The sequence below is a fragment of the Leptosomus discolor genome, chromosome 5 (assembly GCF_034619465.1).
Source record: "Leptosomus discolor isolate bLepDis1 chromosome 5, bLepDis1.hap2, whole genome shotgun sequence".
Classification (NCBI taxonomy): Eukaryota; Metazoa; Chordata; class Aves; order Leptosomiformes; family Leptosomidae; genus Leptosomus; species Leptosomus discolor.
Window position 1 is genome coordinate 54,467,368 of NC_141395.1, and position 14,831 is coordinate 54,482,198.

Genomic DNA, 14,831 nt, shown 5'->3' on the forward strand with positions numbered 1-14,831 from the left:
ATTTTTCTTTCATTCACTCTGAACTCAGGTAAAAGGGTAGAAGAAAAGCTACTGAATTAGAAAACTATTTTAAGCTGTAATATTTTTTAATTACCAGCACATCAGTGATGCTGGATAAAAATAGATCTACATTTTCAGCTGCTATAAATGGCAGAAGTTAATACAAATTGACACTGCTCTATTGCCACTTAATAGTCTGTATAACCAAGACATGAGAAAGTAATTTATTTTTGTCTTTGATTACGTGCAGTATCTCTTGTGCATTTGACATTTCATTCCCAATAGCACCTAGAAACCAACTTAAAGGTTTTTAAAGGTTATTGACTTAGTGTCTGTACCTATAGTCCTTTATTGACCTAAGTCAATAGTAAGTACACATATTGCCCTGATTTAATTCCAAACTTTTTTCTTTATCAAACCTAGCCTGACAATTTTGCTCTACATTCTCATTCCTGAGAGTATGTCTGTATTTTATATTTCCTTCTATTTTCACTCTTATGAAGTGCAGACTTGCCAGTGGGACCGAGAGTTGCAAAGGCCTCCTCCAGCCTCACCAACACATTGTTTCCAGCAACACAACTCTCTTACTTAGTTCTGCACAGGCTTGATTCATGCGGGGCTTTTCCTGCATACTGCTATTGAGAAAGGCAGATAACACTGCTGGTGAAATAGTTCTTGGTACCAGCACGAGCTCTGCCCTATGGCCATTGTATGCAGTGTATTCCTAGGCTAGTACAGCTTTCTCAGTGCAGTCCTAACAGGGAATTTCTGCAACTCATCCAGCAGAGTCCAGCAAAGCAGTACTATTTTCTCCCTCCCACATTTCCTTTTCTCTCCAGCTATCCTCCTCCCTTTCTAGGGAGCTTGCAAGGAGAATTCTTTCCCTGTTTTTTCCTTCCATTCCCTTCCTGGTTTCCTGGAATCACACTGTTCTCTTTCCTGCTGTATTTCATCCTTCCTACTCCCTTTCACCCAGTCTTTACAAGCTCTGTGGGATATGGAAGTCTCCTGTTCAGCGTTTGCACAACGTATTGCATTTGTGATTGCTGGTGATTGTTGCAAGGTTATTGTTTATAAGGCACACAGTAATCCTAAGCTATTTGCAAGTTCAAAAGTTGCCTATTTTATTGCATATTCACAAATTTTCAGATAGAAAGCATCCCTGACTCTTGTTGTAACCATGACTTCACACCATGAAAATAACAAATCACCGTAACAGAGTAGACAGTTTCCACAGGTGATTATGCTACTTTGAAAGGACAGAGATCCTGTTGCATCACAGAATATGTCTAGGTTGTCTAGATTAATTTAAAGCTGTAATAGCATAGCCACTGCCAAGCCTTCCATAATGGGTAATATGCTAAAATAATAAAAATCAGAGTGGGGTGTGAGGTCTGCTGAAAAGTTTATTTTAATGCTGTTACCTAAGGGGCAGCCACATCACAAGAAGAGAAAACCTTCAGCAATGGTGGGGAGGGGGCTTCCCCACAACCACTGGCATAGAGCAGAAAGTTCCCTTTGTAACCCAGGGAGGGCCACTGCTGGGACCAGATGAAAGGCAAGTGATTGCAGCCTGGAGAGGGCCAGGTGGGGAAAGTCCATCTGCCAGGGGAGGAGGAGACACTGGGCTAGCAGGTCCCCATGAGTGAGCCACATGGCCGTACCAGCCCTTGTTGGAAATGGGTGGCCACCCCTGTCCAGATAAGAGTGTTCAGAATGGATCTACACCCTAAGAAGAGCCATGTTATTTAAAATTAATTAAAATACAAATTAATGAAGCCAGACTTGTGCCAATAAATAGATGAGAAGGGGCTGATATCCACATGTCTACAATATAGTTTCCTTCAGAAAGAAGTAGGTTGCTAGGTCATAGAGCTTGGTTTACTGATTGTATTGACACTGGCTTACTCAACTAATTAAAATCCTCATTAGTGATCTTAACTGAAGATCCACAATTTTCAGGTCAGACTTCTGCTTGTGTTCATTTGTTTGATCCTGGGGTTAAAGCGCAGGGACTCAGCAGCAGAAAATAGCTCTTCCCAGCTACCTCACCCTCTCCTGGTGCGTCCTTGACAAGAGACTTGATCTGTTTGACTTTCTTTGCTAGGTTTTAAATGTGAAGGCAAGACCTTCCCAATTGTCAGACACACAGAAGCTGATTTCTTAGAATTTGAAAAAAAAAGATGTCAGAGAAAAAGGGATTAGTTTTATTTATTCAGTCATTGACATTAGTCTGAGCAGTTTCTGAGCATAAACAGTGTGACTGGGTAAGTAAGTACCCAGAAGACTCTGTGTTGCAATACATTTTGAGCTGCATATACACAAATGATAAAAGCACTCTAAAATACATAGAGATACCTAGCAGTAATAGTGTTGTGTGCAGGCAATACAGACTTGCTTGATTAAAAAAGGAGTGCAGGATTTGCACATGGAGGTGTACAGGTCTGTATATGAATACTGTTAGAAGTCAAGTACTGAGTCATCAGCTTCCCCTAAAGCACAATAATCAAATAAGTTTTCCTTGGTTTACTGTGTCTGAACACCCTTGTGTTCTTCAGGTAATCAGTTTACAGTACTGTGTTTCTGCAGTGCGCTTCAGGATTTCTGCCTTTAAAGAGATTTTTCTGTGTCATGTATACTAAATACAACTGCTAAGTTTCATGCTGATTGAAATAGATGAATCTCCGTTAAATAAGCTGAATGTGCTGTGCCTACTTAACCTGGAAATGGTACATTAGAGCTTATGCCATCTAACTTCTCCCCATTCTTTTACGAACAACATTTAAACTAGGTTTAAAAATGTGAAAAATTTGTTTCTGTAGTGAGAACTTTACCCTATTTTCTTGCCACCAAACATGTTTTGCAGTTTGTTTGATCCATATTTGAATACGTGTAGTCCACAGCTGCAAACACAAAAAATGAAATAGTGAGGAAATCCTCCCTTCTTTTTTAGTTACTATATGGCTATAGTGTATGACAGCTCTTTAAACACTGCTGACTAATACTCCATTTTCTAATCAAGAATTATTATCAATTCCCCCTTTTAATAAAGGGAAAGTGCTAGTGTAAATTGCACATGTATAGTAAATAGCTTTTTAGCTGTTGCTTTACTGGAGAAGAATCATACAGTACTCTCAGCTAATAACAAAACTACATGTTTTCTATTGTTTTCTAAACATGGAAAAAACCCTCTTTTCTTGATTACAAATCCAAATTCTTTATAAATATCTGGAATTAAACCTTTTTTGTTGTTGTTGTTTCTCAGGTAAGATATAATCAATCGCCCAGACATATTCTGAATCATGATTTCAGAGCCCAAAGAGAAATATCGGTCAGGGAGGGGATGGGAAGAAACCCTAAGTGAATAGAATATGTACTTTGTCACTAAGCTAAATGATGTATTAGAAAAATTATTTGGAAAAGAACAAGATGAAGTGTTTCTTCAGTCAAATATTTGTATTTTTTAATGTAGTATTTCAACAGTCCTAAGTGACAACATTAAATTTAAAAAGCTGTATGGTAGCACTAAAAATGTCTATATTCTGTTTTATTTTCCCTACTGTGTATTTTCTACCTATAAACCCCATATAAAAAAACATCAGTACAGCTGCATCAATCAACCTCGGGTTGTCAAAGAGGCTGAGTCCCTGGCCAACATAACCATACTAGCCATTCCATTACATCAGCGCAAAGTAAAGCCTCAGCAGTGCAGCAGTGCTCTGGGGCCAGTGACTGTTGCACACCACAGCTTGCAAGGGGAGCCATTCCTCCACTCTCAGCAGAAACAGCCCCATATAGCCCAGGGAAGGGCCATCTCAAAGCTTTTGGGCACAGTTGTGACTGAGGGCTGATGCAGTCTGAGTCAGGCAACCCACACGGGGCAGCGGCACATCCCACACAGCGAAATCATGGTGCCTACATCCTCCTGAGCATGCTGGATGGGTGTGTTCAGGGGCATGTCCTGCATGGGATGTAACTGTGTAATACACAAATTCCACGTGATCTGGGATACCCGTCAAGGCTGGGATCTGGCCGAAGTCTGAGAAATCCCCCACAGCCTAAGCCCAGGCCCTGAGCTTAGTGTCCTGCCCGAGTGGAAGGAGCAGACCCTCAAGGGTGTCACCCTGGGAGAGCCTCTGCAGCTATAAGCTTGGGGACTGCTTATTTCCAGTGACTTTGTCTTCCAAAGAGCACCAAGAATTAATCTCATGTTATATGCTGCATTAAAGATATATCATTAGCTTTACAAACGGCTTTCTACAGCCTATGTCTCTACTTGGAAAGAACAGAAAGACTCTGGTAGAGCCAGATGGAAAATACAGGAAATACTGTGGGAAGTTTTGCTGTGAAAGAAAACATAATTTTAAAACAAAACATTTCTGCTCAGTATTTTCAAATCAGGCTATAAAGCACAGGTCACAAGAGCTTTTAATCTTAAATGAGTATTCCCCAAATGCTGAGAACACCAGCATACTACAATGCCATTATTAAATATCTCAGGCTTTTCCATGTTTCCTGTGTTGTTGTAGGATGGGAAAAGAAGAAAAACTTTTTTGAAACTTACTGTCCCAGATGGAGATAAGACAGTTCCACGGCATGAATTGATCTGGATGTGGCTGACTGCTGGTGAGAAGTAGAATGGCACAACTTCAAGGTCAGCAAGCACTAGAGATTATCAACTGCTGCAATTCCTCCTGCTACATTTTTATTATTATTATTTTATTTTCCTATGGAGAACTTATATCTTTATCTTCCCAAAATCCATGGTCTACCCAGACTTAATCCCTCCTTACCACTCTAAATTTTTAACCAACCAATCAACCTTCAGAAAAAATGCTGCCCAAATTTAGCCCCAAAATGGAAGTTCCTGGAATCAGTGACCAGAGGCTGGCAAGATCCTTCTCTACGATGTGACACTGTGAGACCAGTTTCACTGCCATTTGCAAAGTAACTACTAGCTCTTTTCTCTTGTGTTCCACTAAGAAATACGAGAGCCTTGTGGAAGTTCTCCTATAAAGCACTGTCATCCCCAAACCCTGAAGAATTACAAGTGCTTATAGCACCACTTCAGTAAATCTTCCAAGGTTTAACACTACATAATATTGTTAATATTAATCAGTTTAATACTGATGTTACAAGCATCACAAATGCAAACTACCCACCTGTACTATGTATTCGATGAAACTCCAAAGACTTCCCTCTTGTGGAGAACTTGGTCATGCAAGGGCAGAATATACATTTGGAGATTCAGAGAACAAGGATTTGAGGAAAACTTCTGGCTGAAAGAGAAGACATCGTGGGACAGCTTCCTTTATGAGAAACCAAAGACAACTAGATTGTAAATCGTTACTCAAATACCGGAGGCATTTCTTGGAAAAGGCCAAAGTACTATATACAGTTGTCTGGTTATTTAGACACAGATTAGATTCCCTATAGTGAATAGGACAGTGTGGCCTTTTCACTTAGGTGGTATAGACATGGCATTACAGTACTGCCAGTAGTCACCGAGAATGACCATTAGTAGCAAAAGCAAAAAAGGTCAAGATGTAGATGAGGTTAACAAATGTTAATGATGATCATACCCTGATCATCATGTTGATCTCCTAACTAAACAAAAAGATTTAGGGAGTAGGTTAAATGCAATACTATTAGCAAATCCTCCCACACAGAGTGATTAAAACAGTTGCATAAATGTTGTTTTAACTACAGTACAATCAACATACTTGACACATGCTGACGCAAACTGTACAAAAGCTAACGTTAGCATCATTTATCCTCTTTTCCTGCCATTAGGACCTCTTTTTAAAAGGCAAGGGCATATTCTTTTTGTTGGTATGTATTAAGAATATATCTTATCAGACCAACTGGCACAAGTAGAAAAGCAAGACAAACTGTCAGATACGCACAATGTTGAAATAGTGTAGTGGTAGCAGAATATCATCAAGTTCTTACACATCCTTCCCAATTGAAATTTCATGTACCAGAACGTACACACATCCAATCATTGAAAGATTGATTAGAAAACAATCCTATTTTGAAGTAGGGTTCTCCAGAACCACCCTTCTAATTACACAGGCCCCAACCTCACTAAACCCATTAAGAGACACAAGCTGCCTGTGGCCAAAACGAAATATACTTAGGCCCTTCCCAAGTGAAAAATGTAACCAACATCTCTCCATCACCACCACAATAAATACCCCTTGACACAGAACAATCTATTCCTATGCCTGTACTTCTGGGGACATAATACATTTCATCAAGTGTATCAAGTGCAGGTGAAACTAAGCAACCAGAAAGAACAAGCATACACGAACTGTAAAGGACATAAGTGCCCAGTTATCAGAGAGGGAACATTTCTTAGAAAACAATCACTGCACTTTGAATGTCTTAGGCCTAAACATCAAGGAATAATACAACATTTTTCAAAGAAAAATTTGGGTGCTTTCACAAATCTGCTAGATAACAAAAACCATGAACTCACAGATGGTGCTTTTGTGAGATTAAAATATCCCACCACCACCCTGATGTCTCTCTTCCTCAGACTCCTCTTCCTCTCTCTGTTCCTTCCTCCAACACACTCCTTCAAAAACATCAGCTACTTTCTCTTTGAGATGATCTGAGACACAACCAATGTAATAACTATAAGACAATGGTCTCAACTTGTACTTAGCTTTGAAGTCTGCTGCTTCTATTTCAGACCTGAAGAAGGACTCATATGCCCAAAAACTTGTCTATTTTTTCCAGTGATACAAGCTGGTCTAATAAAAGATATTGCTTTCACCAACAAAATCTGTCTTCATTATGTCTTTAGGCTGTCATAACAACAGCACCACTCACATGATTCTTCATGTGATACAGTCAATCAGTGGATATTTTATTTTTTGTCTTTCCATAAGTGATGCATAAAGCTAAAATAAACCAGGCATTGTTTTTTTTAGACTGATGTCTCAGAGAGAGGAGAGAGCACTACAAATAATAGTCCAACCAGCAGAGCCGTAATTCAGACAGAAAGGGGGCAGTGGGGGGGGGGGGGGGGGGGGGGGCAGTTAAGGGGTATGGGTCAGGGATCTTGTAGTTTCAAAATACATATACAAAAAACAGAATGAAAAAATTAAATTCAGAACAAGCGTAAAGTGAGAACACAGACATGTTCAACTAATGACATCTAAATATCAAATAAACTCATGAATTAAATCATTATTATTTGTGGGAAATTTATAATGTTGAATTAAACTGAATACTATTCTTAATCGAACATAGAGGCTGTAAGGATGAATACTTTTGTTTCCAGGTTTCTTTTTACTTCTTTTGAAGGCTGACATCTGTCAGGAGTGTCTTTTTGAGGAGAAACAGCAGAGGAAACTCGGCTGTAACAAGAGAAGGAGATCATTTACCAAACAAACACAGGGGAGAATACAAGCATAGAGTGAAAAACGACATAAACAAAATAAGGCTGCCAAAACAGGCAGCCTGTCAGGAGAGTTTGAATAAGTACACACTGGGGGAAGGGAAAAAGGAGGAAAGAAAAGACATGCAAATATTTTGACTAGATATCCATAAAGACAAAAACCCTGGTGACTCTTTTAGAAACATGATGGAGATCAAAATAACCTGGTGAAGGAGATGGAAGGGAATGACACATGGCTCTATTAGCAAGAGAGGAAGATGATTCCTGTGGCAGCATTGTAACCTCCATCCAAGACCATACTGGGAAAAGAAACAGAAATAACAGCTTTACTAATTATGCATCAGAAAAAGAAATTTAAGAAAGCTGATTTTTATTCACTGTTTTAACAGAATTTCTGTTATAAAATGTTAAAATTTAATCTCGGGCTTCAGCGGATATTATAAACCTCAGTTGTTTCTGGACCTGATAACTGTTTCATATATTCAGATTAGTTTACTTTATTACATGCCTGATCTGCTAAAGGTAAAGCAAACACTATCACATCAAACTTCTTTCATTGACTACTGTATTACTTTTAATGAGTAACAGAGACCTGTTTCCCAAGTATCTATTTCCTTGAATAAGATGCCTATTTAAAGAGATGTGTGGGGTGTTCTTCACGCATATTTTCAGACATCCAGCTTGGACCCATCAGAGTTTTAGTCACACATTCATTCTTCAGTCTTCTTTAAAGGACAGTCATAACAACCAGACATCTGAATTCCAGCATAAGCACGTATCTGTACCAAGCTTCATCTTCTGCCCAGGTGCAGTTGCATTTGATAGGGAAGAGAGAAGAAATTTCACAGCATTGTCAGTGTTACAAAAAGATGATTAGTCAAAAGCATCAAGAATGCCTGTTTCAGTGCTCCACTCCAGAACTCAAAACAAAAGCTTTGATGTGTACATTACCTATTGCATTTGAAAGACTATTTTGCACTCTTCCTCAGTCTATTTGAGACATCAGTCCTGAGCTCCCCAACAGCGTCCGTCTGAGCAGCAGGGAGGGGGCATGTCTTGAAAAAGGCACTGAACTGATCAGTGAGAGCACAGTATGATCACAAGTTTTTCTGCACTAGTTTTCCTCCACAAAATAATTCCCCTCAACTGCCCTGTAGGGGGTCCTTTTCTCTGTTTCAGGTACAGTAACCCTTGCCTTTGATCTTGTTCCTTCTCACATATTGCTCTGAACTGCCAGGAGCTCATTTTCATTTCTCATTTATATTTCAAAAATTTTATACACTCTACCACACCCACGCTTGCTAACTCTCTAGCATCCCATTTAATTTTTAAAGTTTACAGTTCTCCAGTTAAAAAAAAAACACATTAAAAACACACATTAAAAGCATACAGAATACCTCAGCCTTGATGTTACAAGTCTAATTCCTTCTTTTTCACCTCTCCAATTTTCACACCATCTACAAGCAACTGCAATGCCTACCTCACTCTAAAATCATACACTGAGAGTCCGTCAAAACCTAAACCTTGTGGATTTAAAATTTTTAAAGTATTTTAGTTAATATAAAACTATGAACTTTAACCACAGTCTCGCCTTATGAAGCCTCTTATGACTACTGAGCCTGAGTTTTATTCCCGCAGGGTATGGATAATCATCAAGAGAGGGCCTGCTGAAATCCTACTGCGTGTACAGTCATTCCTTCTGTGCTTGCTAGTGAGTGTCACACAGCCCCACAGAGTACTGAGCTAACTACACCAGTGGGTTAATATAAACCACTCAGTTTTTTCTTAAGAGGCTCAACAATTGCTAAAGATACTAGCATGTTACAAAATCACCTAATTTCCTAAAATAACACTGCTATTTCTTGCTTTGTGATCTACTTCTCCACTGACATATGTGAATTTCAGATTTAGGTAATTTTAAAATTGCTTCAATAATACTGGTTTTGAATGGTGTATTACACGAATATATATATCCTTAGGTCATTTACACATCCCTCTCAAAACTCCAGAATGCTGCAACAAAGCACATAAAACAGCATAGGCTACATGCAGTGTCCTCAAACATGCCTAAGCAAATGAAGGGCTCAGAAAAAAAGAAATGTCCTTCAGGTGCCTCTGAAAACTTCATCCTAAATCTCTTCCCTTTTTAATATTGACCAATTTTCGTGCTGTACATTTCTGAAACTTCCAAAGAAACTCAAGATATTTCTTGAAACATCTTATGCTTCTCCAAGCTCTATAAACTTAACAAAAAAAAAAACCTATATTGCCATGGAAATGCATCAAAAAAGGTTTACTAAAGGCAGACTCCTGCTTTAAACCTCTATGGACTTGGTTGCAGTTTAGGAGGTGTCCTTAGGTAGCCCTTATTGGTGTCCCCAGGTAGCCTGTGCTGGACAAGACTACCACAGGCTTCAGAAGGACCTCTGCTGGCCTAAGGAACCCAGCGTCAAATCGGACAGGTAGAAGTCACGATTTTATTTCACCACCTTTAAGAATGCAGAATGGCCAGAGCCATTTCCTGGAGGTTTGAAAAAAAACATAATTACATTTAGCCAATTCATTGGCCAGACTGCAGGCAGAAAAGATGGCTTCCAGAAAACTCAAAAGAGATTTTTCATAAGAATTCCTATTGGATTTTCTGGTCATGCTTTTCATTTTCTGTTCATGTAATCATATTAATGAATTATTTGGGTAGCAGCTTTCCTTCTCAAGAATGAGGTGTCAACTGAGTTCACTTGTAATCTGCAATATGTCCACTTAGCAACCAAGCTTAAAAAATGCTGTGTTAAAATTCCAAAATCTTGTATTCAAAATGACTTCAGAATTCCACAATCGTACCAGCTTATTAGAGTAATTGAAAGTCTGATTGCAAATGTATGATGTCAATTAAAACCAAAACTGTTTTGGTAATTTTTTTTAATTCAAATTCAGACAATTTTTAACAAAGATTTAATTGTAGGTGCTCTCAAAAAAAGAAAAAGAAGCAAAAAAAAAAAAAAATTTTTCCTATTTGTGTTTCAAAGTTATGTTCTTAATGCTGAACACCCACAAGTTGAACAGTCTTTTAATTTAGTATTTATAGAAATAAAATTAGAATCTTAATAGTTCCACCAATATAATACAATTTTTTACTATGTAACCTTTCTTTTTATGATTGTTTGTATCTTTAAACTGTGACACACAATCTAATTAGTTCAGGTCAGGCAACATTACAAAATTTAGCTCTTCTTTATTAGCTAAAATCTGTTTATGTATGAGCTCTTTCTTGATTGACACACATTAAAGCAATTAATGTACAAGAAAATTTCCCTTTGCTCATTGAAATGCACGTCTGTACTAAGATTGATGTGCTGCTCTCTCTTAGATAACTGAGCCACAATAATGAATTATCTCTGTTTTTACCAAAAAACAGATGAAGGTTTTTGCTTTTTTCCAAGTAGTATCTGTTCAAACAGCCATATCATAACATGGCACCTAATGAAAGGAATGTTAAACCAATTCTGAGATTTGCAGTGGAAACCTACTGCAAATACAACAGAAAAGTGGCCTACAGTGGAATACAGCCCCAACCTCAAAATTAATTGTTTTCTGTTCTAAAATGAATTTTTAGTAATACTTGCAGAAGCAACTTCTAAGTTACACCTTTTGCTACCATCATTTTGATGAGTCTGTTGGTAGGAACAGGAGTCTTACATAAATAAGACGTGGACTAAACTCTGAAAACACTTGTACCAACAGCAGATTTAGGTCTTGACATTTGTGCAGTTGCCACCTCATTCCTCTTTCTGACCATGAGCAGACTGTGCAATGATGCATCCACCTATTATATTATATTTCTTATTTAAAATATAACTTATGATTAGGCTCTGTTGATGGGTACACACAGCACATCGTTACCTTGTTCCTACCCGTCTGTGTGTAACTTTTTCATTAAAGGAGTGTTGTGCTTCTGCTAATAATGTCTTCTGGAGAGCAGTGCTTAGACACAGCATTTCATTTATACAGCTGTCCTGCTTTCAGACCACAGCAGAATTAAAATCTGCCCACCATGGACTATGAGCAGAGCAAACACCCACCAGTCTCCACCTGCCTATCTGGATATACCATTTTATTTTTCTACAGTGACAGGAGATGCCTTGTATCATATGCACGCCTTTTTTTTTTTCCCCAGGTATTTGGCAAAGCATTAAAACTGAGAATCAGTAAAGTAATATTGTAGTAACTTCAATAAGGACAGCTTTTGCAAGCATAATAAAAAGCAAGACTCAGAGTCAAAGGCAGCTGATAACACAGAGAATCCTTACAAAAATGTAGTTGCTTAGACCAGCAAATCTGATATGGGCACAGTTTTTATGACATCCCTCAGTTTTACAAATAAATGAAGTTTTAGCAATATTGTTCACTTGATCTGTCTAGCCACTGTGACTTTTATCACCTTAAACACATACTTTGTATCATGTACACTTGTCATTTGAGTGAAGTAACAGATTAAGTTAGATCCTAGCAGCAGTTAGTTTCGTCATGAAGCTATAATTTACCACAAAGATGCACTTGCTTATCATATTTTTCCCATTGCTCTCTGCTCCAATTTGATAGCTCTTCTCAGCAGATGGCACTTCTAGAAAACAACCAGATTCCAATTGTTTCTACCAAAAGAAGATCTGGATTCAAGGAAAAAGAAAGTGTTTGCTAAACACCAGTTACTACCACCTGCAGATCTGGTAATTTAAACTGAATTCAGATGACTTGTATGAAACAACAAATTGACTTACAAGCAAGAAAGACTTCTCACAGCTCCCTGCTCCCCAGCTGGCTGGTTAGCAAGTAGGGTCAATGGTTTGGTTTGTTTCTCTGGAGGAGGGAGAGGGAAGGAAAAGGAGAAGGAATGATAGTCAGTTTTTTAGCATAAGCCTCTAAAAAGAAAACAGAGGTTTAACGTGCAGAGGAGTAGTGACTGGATCAAAGTATGCTCCTATTTATTTGTAAATTACTACAGGCAATATGTAATGTGAACCTACATTTAATAACAATGACTAGACCCTGAAAACAAAAGTATGTTGACCGACACCAGGGAACTGAAGGACTTACTAGTGCAATAAAGAGTACACAAAACACAGACAAGGATGTATGTTCTGTAGTAGGACCTCCACTGCAAGTAAGACGCTTCAGTATTTCCCAGGAAACTTGAAAATGAAAAAAAGTCTCCTCTGCTTACAAATTATCTATTAATTTTGCAATAAGTGTATTTTGGTTTTGCTAAAGAAACTAATAGAGCATTTATCAAGTATGGGAAGCATTAAAATGCTATATTGATAACACTCCTTTTATTGTCAGTTTGAAGAGTATATATTAGTTTACTTTTTTCTTTCTGGGCTAAACACCACTTCACTTAGAAAGTGAATGAGTAGTACTTGTGGATCAGCCAGTTGAAAAGCCCTGTGATCATAAGACTATGAGATTTTCCAGTTATTTGAGTCACATTAATAACAGCTCAGCTAATTAGCAATTTTAAAAGGATCAACACACTAACAAATTAAAAGAAGTATCTGTATACAAAGAGAGATTGTTCGGTTTGGCTCCAGTCTTGATAGTAATAAATAAAAGCATCTATTGTGTGAGAGCGGGGAAATGTCTCATCTGTAGTGATGGGGATTCATTTTGGAATGACAGAGTCGCAGTTTCTATTTTCTCAGTGTTTTGTGGGGTATGTTTTGGTTTCTGCTTATTGAGAGTGAAATTTAAGGTCAGAGGCTAAATGATGCCAAAATGCTTTCCAATCATTTGATGTGACAAGGCCACTGAGCTGTTCAGGATGTGTCCCAAACACTACGAATAGGTGGCATTTAAGGGAATACTGTTGGTGGACTTAACTGTTTGCCTGCAGCTCATTTTTCAAAAATAAAGTGACCAACAAGGACATCTCTGAAAATATTGCCATATCCCTCTAAAAGTGGAAATGCTATTATTCTAACACAAAGAGATTGCTGTAGAAAAAGTGATTCTAGAGGTATTGGCTGGATGCCCCGTTGCCCCAAGCACTGTGATGTCTTTCATGGATGCTATGAAACATTTCAGTTTGCCTTGGATTAGGACGCTGGCAGTACGGAGCATGTGATCCCAGCCTCAGCAAAGCATTCTTTCTCTTCGGGATACAGCTATGGAGTGATTTTTCCTAGGAGATTAGATGAATCTAGCCTGGGCATCTGCAATACTTTTTTCTCTCACACAATAGAATGCTTTTAATCAGAAATGCAACACAAGCTAGTAACAGGAGCTCTCTTGGTTTTCTCAAAGCAAAAACAAAGAAACCAAACCAAATAAAAAACTCCAATAGACCCTAAACTCAATCCCTAAATATGCAGCAGAGAGTTTGTATAACTCAGAAAAAGAAGAGCCACGTGTTCTAAAAAGAGACTGTTACTGCATGTTCAAAAATTATTCTAAAGGCAACCATGCAAGCTGCTTGCTGGCATAACGTTATCCTTGTATCACAACTGAAAACTTGTTAAAATAACTTCAGAATTGCTAGTCTGAAAATATCAGGAGTACTATGAGCAAAGCACTCTCACTTCCAGGGGGCTGGTATCATGCACTGTGGAAATAATAGACAGTCAAAGCCACAAGGCCTTGGTCTGTAAGCAATGCCAAGAAATTTTAAGTCAGTAGGTTCTGTAAGTGAATGCCAGATCAAGACACATAGACCATAGCTCAGCAATTTCTGAGAGAAAGATTATGGAAATACATCGTTTTTCCTGTATTAAAAGCTATGGTGATCTTTCATTCAAAAACCTCTGTGATGAGACCTTTCTGTTATTTTTTCATACTGAGCATGATAACCTATGGCTGACAACAGTAATGCCACAGTAGAAAAGGCAAAATTTGTGCTGGTACGTCTCCAAGGACTGATTTTAAACTTCCCAGGAACAGTCTAAGCACAAACGAAGAGAGTCCTGTAGGTTTTGATTGTAGTTGAAATGATTTGCACAGTTATATTCTGTTAAGATAAAAAGAAAATTTCCTAATGTGATGAAGTTTTGTTGTTCTCAGTTAAGTATTTCTAAACTGTATGTTAGATAAATCACGATGAACAAAAGCAAAAAAAAAAAGGAAAAGTATTAGCGTGAACAAGAGGGAAGAAGGCATCCTTGGGGAAAAGTAAGAGTGTAATAGAAGTGACCTGAACACACTTGTTCATAAGCTGGTGGTCTGAGGGAAGAAGGGTCAGAGAAAGGGATTGGAGAAATAAAAAAAAAATAAATCAGAGAGGAGGTGGAAGGTATATCTGATATCTAAAATTAAAAGTGTGTCAGAAATATCTTCAAGTATTTAAACCAAAGTCATGAACAACTGAGGCTGAGTTGAAACTATGTTTTTATCATGAACACAAGAATGAAAATAATTAGGCCATATCAGATTGTAG